The sequence below is a fragment of the Callorhinus ursinus genome, unplaced genomic scaffold (assembly GCF_003265705.2).
Source record: "Callorhinus ursinus isolate GAN/ISIS: 27379988/994484 unplaced genomic scaffold, GSC_fseal_2.0 scaffold60, whole genome shotgun sequence".
NCBI classification, from domain to species: domain Eukaryota; kingdom Metazoa; phylum Chordata; class Mammalia; order Carnivora; family Otariidae; genus Callorhinus; species Callorhinus ursinus.
In genome coordinates, this window is record NW_027397122.1 from 2,465,345 (window position 1) to 2,473,051 (window position 7,707).

The window sequence follows — 7,707 nt, forward strand, 5'->3', positions numbered from 1 at the left end:
ATTGTGTTCCAGGCTAGAATGTAGACTTGGACATGATCCACATAATTCCTGATTGATGCTGATAAAGATTCAAAGGACAAGTAGTTGAGACAGCAGTGGTCTAAGAAAGTTGAAGAATCAGAGAAGAGTCAATGAAGCTGGATGTTGTCAGAGTCTTGGCAAGGGAGCACCATGCTTGGTAGAAGCGAACTGGTGGAATGTAAAAAAAAAGCAGATAGAAGGGTGATTACCTGTTTCCTTGGAGACAGCAAGCCTCTATTGTTAGCTCAGCACTGATCAGGATCTCCCAGAACATGTTCAATTTCTTAATGAGACATCGTTCTCAATATTCTATCTCAGCATCCTATGTGCAAGCCAGAATCCAAGGGGCTCCCAACACTTTCAAGTCTATTATAAAGTTTTATTGATTTTACCCTCCAAAATACATAATTAATTTAAATAAGCCTCTACGTATGTACTAACAATACCATAATGTAAGTGCTTATATTACCTACCTACAGGTATGTTGCATGACATCTACTTGAGTAAATATATTAGAATGTCCAACTGATCATGCAGAATATATGCTTTAACATTTTAATAGATTTTTATTGTTCTAAGAATTTAAAAAAAATGAGACAAAAACCAATAAACCTGCTTATAGGATCTGACTTACCTCTCAGCTTTTATCTCTACCAGTCTACATCCTTGTACTCCAAACTGTAACTACATTCACCTCCTTTTCTTTCTTCTCTCTCACCACAAAACATTTATTTGTCTTTTTTCCTCTTCCTGGAATATTCTCTTCCTTTTTCTTCTCCTAGTTAGCTGTTACTTTTTTTTCTTATATTAGTTAAATTATTGTTCCCTGGAATCTTCTAATTTCTTATACTATACACATGCCACACTCATAAATCTTAACAGAGTCATAATTATTCATAATTTTTTGCTAGGTCATTTAATTAATGGTAGTTTTCCTACCTAGATTATAAATTAAGGGCTTTATGTGCACTATTATATACCCTGTGCCTAAAACTAAATAAAATATTAATGAATGTTTGGATGAAATCATCCATCCATTCCAGTATCTTGATAGGTATATTCTCCAGGTAAAAATTTTTTTTTTCCACTATATAATCAGAGTTGGGTGCTAAGATCTCTAAATGTCCCTCACATCAAGTGGTTCTCATCTGATTTCCTTAACTTTAGGGAAAAGAATTAGGGTTAAGAAGAGAGACACTCTATTTATTGGAACAATTGTCCAATCTGTTGTATGCTTTAAACTGTTGTTCTATTTCATGGTAACTGTCTTAGTCTACTTGGGCTGTTACAACAAAATGCCACAGACTGGGAGTCTTATAAACAATAGGAACTTATTTCTCATTGTTCTGGATACTGCAAGGACAAAATAAAAGTGCCGGTAGGGTTGGATTTTGGTAAGAACCCTCTTCCCGGTTGCAGACTGCCCACTTCTCTTGTGCCCTCACTTAGAAAAAGGAGTAAGCAAACTGTCCAAGGACACTCTTATAAAGGCACTAATCCCATTAATGAGGGGTCTGCCTTCATAAGCTAATCGACACCCAAAGCCCCCACCTGCTAACACAATCACATTGGACATTAGGATTTCCAAATGTATTTTGGGAGGCCATAAATATCCAGACCACAGCATTCCACTCCTTCCCACCATCGCCACTGCCAAATTCAGGTCCTCAAATGCAAATGCATTCATTCCATCTCAATAGCTTTAAAGGACCTAACTGGTTCCAAGATCCACTCAAAATCCTAAGTCCAAAGTCTCATATAAATATAATCTAAATCAGATGTTGGTGAGACTCAGGATACCATTCATCCTGAGGCAAACCCCTCTCCAGTTGTGAAGCTGTGAAATCAAACAAGTCATTCTCCTTGTCAAAGGTTCACTTGGCCACATCCTTAGTGTTCTCTTTCAAAAATGCTTTCTCATTTTTTTGCAATATAGACAGGCTGAGAATTTTCCAATTTTTAATTTCTGCTTCCTTTTTGATTAGCAATTCTACCTTTAAGTTATTTCTCTCATCATATTTTACCATAAACATTCAAGAGAAGCCAAGTCATACCTTCAGAACTTGGCTTAGAAATGCCTTCAGCCAAAAATCCCACTGCATCACTCCCAAGTTCCCTTCCACAAAACACCAGGAAACAAACCCAATGCAGCCAAGTTTTTTTCTTCTTTTTTCTTTTTTTTCCATTTTAAAACATGGGTAGCCTTTCCTCCATGTCCCATAGCTTGTCCTTTTGTCCAATAGCATGTCCCCATTTCCATCCAGCACCTCATCAAAATGGCCTTTACCATTCATATCTCTACCAACATTCTGCTCATAACTACTTGAGTATTCTCTAAGAAGACTGAAGCTTTCTCCACTCCTCTCTTCTTCTTCTGAGTCCTCACCAGAATTGCCTTTAAAGGTCCCTCCACAGCAACATAGACTCTTTTTAGCATGCACCTCTGAAATCTTCCAACCCCTGTTCATTACCCAGTTCCAAAGCCATTTCATTAGCACGTATTGGTTACAGCATCACCTCTACTTCTCAATACCAGTTTTTTGTCTTGGTCCACTAACTTCCATAACAAAACAACAACAACAAAAGTCACAAACCTGAGTAGCTTATATACAACAGAAATTTACTTCTCACAGTGGTAAGGATGGGATGTCCAAGGCCAAGATGTCAGCTTGGTTGGATTCTGGTGAGAATCTTTTTCCAGGGTGCAAGACTGCAAACTTCTTTTGTCCTCATGTGGTGGAAGGGGCAAGGGAGTTCTTCAACTCTTTTATAAAGGCCTTAATCTCATTTATGAAGGCTCTGCCCTTATGCTCTAACCGCCTCCCAAAATCACCCCTCCTAATACCATCATATTGGCACCAGAATTTCAACATATGACTTTTGTAGGTACACAAGCATTCAGACCGTAGCTGTGCCTTTATTTTGTGGATTGCTGGGGATTTCCAATTAAATAGTGATCTTGTACAAACCTCTTCAAATCCTACCCCAATGGTAAATGCCAGAACCTCTTCGTGCTTGTGATCTTTTGTCTAGTTAGGCCACCACATTCTGAGCAGATTTCAGATAAGATCATCCCTGACTACACACTGTATGTGGCATCTGTTTCTCTTGTGGGAATACATGCAATCTTATCTCAGTAAATCGTGGACATGCAGCTGCTCCCATACATCACCTCTCCTGCTCTGGCATCATAGACACCTCCAGCCTTCTTCCACTCTCCTCATCAAATATCAAGACCTCAGTAGTCTTGGAGTGAAAAGGACTAACTTACCAACCATTTTCCCCAAAAGATACTTTTTCTAACCTTCCCTGCCTCAATGCTTTTGTATACTCAAGTTGATGTTCAGCTAAGAGCCTCAAGAACAGTTTGAGCAGACCTCTCTGCAAGGCTCCCATTGGTGATGGAGTCCCTCATTTGTAAATATGGAAGGAAGGAGCTGCTAACTCTTGTTTTGTGTAAAGCTCTTTAGAGCCTTAGCTGAAAGTGAAACATCACAAATCCATTTAATATTCTCTTAAATGCACACGCATATGCACACAAGTGTAGAACAAAAAACAAGGCTTCTTTAATTTTTTTTTAATCTTGTCTTGGGAAGTATCTTGGATATATTTAAATTTTGCTCAATGAAAAATAGACGCTATTCCCAGAATTTTGGATTTGAAGTATCTTAAAATCCTTTAAACAGATTCAGAGGAAGTGTGGAAGCTAGGGAGTACACGTAAAAAGAAATTTATGGACGTGTTCTTAGTTTAAAAGAAATAGCAGTTTATGGAGAGGTAGTATCTCCCATCACTCCTAAATTTTTAAATAGCTCTAAATTCAATATTTTATTTTCAACTTATACTATCAAAGGAATACTACATGCTGGCTCTGTGTTTTAAAATGTAATAAGAATTTATAGGAAGATAGAGTTCTAAATGCTTTTAAACGCAAATGGAAAGTGAGAACTGCAACAGTCAATTGTCTACTTACTTGAAAGCATATGCTAAATGATTACATTCATTAAGCAATTTTGTTCCCAGCAGATGATAAAAAAGTTTAAATTTTGACTGCACAAAGTTTCCACGATCGCCTCCAATAGGTCAGTGTGGTTACTATGCAGTGAATTTTAAAAAGTCTTCAAAACTAAAAGGAAAACAAGTTCTGTCTTTTTTGTTTGTTTTATTTTGCTTTGCATTTGCTCCATCAATAGTACCTATTCTCTCATGGTGAAATATTTAAAACAACGCATGATTAAATAACCAAAATTCATCAGTCCATTTCATTACAACTTAATCTAGTTTACCCCTCTCACTTGTAAAAAAGAAACAAAATCCTAGCAGAATTGCCCTGTGATATTCTGCAATGTCTATGTTGGGTCAATCATTGTTTAAATAAAATGATTGAGGATGGTATGGAGCCCCCCTTATACGACAAACAAATATGGTGTCTGTGTATGCAAGTGAGGGAATGTCCACTTGTTTCTGAGGAGAGGAAACACAGAAGGCTATAGTTTACAAACACATGATTTCAATGTCAAAGTCGCTTTGTATCCATTGGCAGAGTTATTATTTGAGGGTCATGCACAGGCTGATGCAGCAGAGACTGCTAATGAGCCCCAATTTTCATTCCCTCTTGTCCATATTTGGTGATAGAGCCATCTCCTCCTGAGTTTTACCATATGCAAGTTCATCCATGGAAAATCACATTTCTCAAAGCCTCTTGCAGCTCACGCTGCTGTATGGCCACATGTCTATGTTTTGATCAACGGAATGTGAGCAAAATTCCTTTGTGCAATTTCTCAGTTGCGTTTTAATAAGAATTCCATTTGCCCAACATTTTCTATTTTTTCTTATCACTGTGCCTGCAACAGAAAAGTGCTTCAAAGCTCACTTCAAACATGTTGAATAAGGCAACATGAGTGCCACCCTAGGGAGCGGAGCTGCAAAAAAATAATTCTGTTTCTGGAAAATCTTACAGAGTTGTGTTTATCCACCTAGACCTGCCAGTGAAAGTCAGACTATTATGTGAGTAAAATAAACCCCTCTGTTACTCTAGCTGCTGTTGAGGGAAGGAAAGCTTTTTCTTATAATATCCTAGCTGTATCCCATTTAATAAAATGGAATTTTCATTCAATTCAGAAGCATTTCAAAATATATGTAAAACAAAGGAGTGAGCTTCATTTTCTTTTTCCTTGACTTTGAAATAAAATAGCCTCAATTACTTGACCTTAATCTGTAGGAAGTCTCAGCTTTCTCCTCAAGACTTCTGTGTATCCATGGAAGTTTATTTTCTTTAAAGCATTCCAACCATGCTGGTTTCCCAATTCCTGAAGTTTTTAAACTCATTTGATTCTTCCTTCTCAAAGCTGGTCTTCTCCTTTAGGTCTGTGTGAAACATATGTGGAATCAGCCATTTTTTACCATAATTTACCTCAAAAAAGGAACATTTCTTAAGGGGTTTGAGAGGTGATATAGGAGATTTTCCACTTTTAATGTTTGTGGGCCCTTCACCTGAGCTCCCGGGGAAGCCATTCCTTATCATTTATCCAGGTCAAAATGACTGGGCAAAACCTCAAAGCATGGGCTCTATTTCTGCCTCAAGCACACATTGTACATCTGCTGTATTAAAGAAAATTACCAAAAAGGAGCATTTTGAACACAAGGTAAGAAAAAGGAAGAAACTTCCTTAGTCCTCATAAGATTTAAGTCATACAGCCCTGAATATACTAGAAACTTAAGGTCTGCAACTTTCTGAAAGGTACTTTGTCTAATGATTTCTAACTTTTTATATAAAAAAATGTATATAACCCTACAACGAACGTTCCTTTGTCAGAGCACTCTCTTCTTTGTGCAGATTGTATATCCTGGGCAGTTGTCCTAACTTGGGCTCAAAAGAAACCTTCTTTTTTTTTCTTACAAATTCTAAAAAGTTTCTTCATTTTGTGTTGACAGAAGCCAACATCAGGGAAGGTTGCTGTGACTAGGGAATTTGACAGTCATGCAAGCATGAGATCACGTTCTCGCATCCCTGATTTGAGAGTCATCAAACCATGACAGCACAGGGAATTTTTCACCACTGACTTCATTCTAGGGGCATTCTTTACCCACGATGTTCTGCGAAGTCCTCTTCCCATCTTGCACCTGCATATAACCAGTACAAAGCCCTGCAAGACCCAGCGCTTCTGTGGGCGGACTGGGATGTCAGCCTCTGTGCTCAAAGCGAGTTCAACTAATAACTGTGTGGCTTCTTATCATTGCCTTACTTTAATTTTCAAAAACATTAATAAAATGTGCCCTCCTTATACGATTATTGCCAGATAAAATAAAATAATAAATCTGAAGCATTTAGCAGAGTGTCCCAGGTGAATCAATCACCATCTATTCATCTATCTATTCACCTATGTATATCTTTCTATCTGTCCCTCTTTCTACTTATTTCTACCAGAAAAAGAGCCATATTAGCATTGTCTTTAAGCCAACCATAAATAAAATAATCCATAAGGGAATTAAAAGTAAGATTCCTATGTTCCTCTCAAGTTCTCAATCTATGGTAGTGTCTGAGCTCTGTCAGAAACTATGTCAGGTTAAGAAAGACATATGCCTTGAAACAGGAGCAGGTAAAGGAATCAAGGATTCAGGCAGGAAAAAAAAAAATCTATGTTTAATTGAGTACACATGTAACCAAAGAGGTAGTTCTCAGATTTTCTGTAATCATCAGCTTCTTGCTTCTCGTTGATTTCATAAATTTCTTTTTTTTTAATTTTTTAAAGATTTTATTTATTTATTTGAGAGAGAGAGAATGAGAGATAGAGAGCACGAGAGGGAAGAGGGTCAGAGGGAGAAGCAGACTCCCTGCTGAGCAGGGAGCGCGATATGGGACTCGATCCTGGGACTCCAGGATCATGACCTGAGCTGAAGGCAGTCGCTTAACCAACTGAGCCACCCAGGCACCCGATTTCATAAATTTCTTAATTCAGTGAAAAATGTAGTGAGGCAAACCACCTTCAAAACTAAATTTGCTCTTGAATGTGTTTGGATAAAATTATTATTATTATTATTATTATCATTATTGAGTCTGTATGTGGTGGGGAGATAGTAGCTGTAGTTCTAATGAGTATCATGATGTAAGAGTTGCCTGGACAAAAGCTGATTTCCTGAGTATGCTTCCGTCTAATGTTTTATAAAACTTTTGGACTTTTCTCCCTGAAATGTGTTAGGATATCATAGGCCCTTTATCACCATTACATGAGTATGGTGTATGTGTGCATCCATCCAAGTTTATTGACAGCCCCATCTGTCATAAACTAAGAATTAAACTTTTCTAGTTGCATAGGTACACCAGTGCCTGGGTTCTGAGAACAGGGAGCACCTGCTGAATGACCAGGGTGAGGTGCTCCAGCAGAAAGTAATGTGCAGCAGGCTCTTATAGAGCAAGAGATTCTGCGGAGACCTTTCTTCCCACATGGTTACCCTCTGGCCTTAATCTCAACCCATGCTACCCCATCCCACCATGCTTCCTAATGCACAATTCACACATGCACACACAGCAGGAACCACTGAATTTCTTAACACTGATGAGGGTGTGATATTGTGTCAGGATTCATCTGGGCTCACACACCACTCACATCTACTGATGTGCAAATCTGTAGTAAACAGAACACATGATTGCAATATAAAACCTCTCCAGTTTCAGGTAAACCAGAG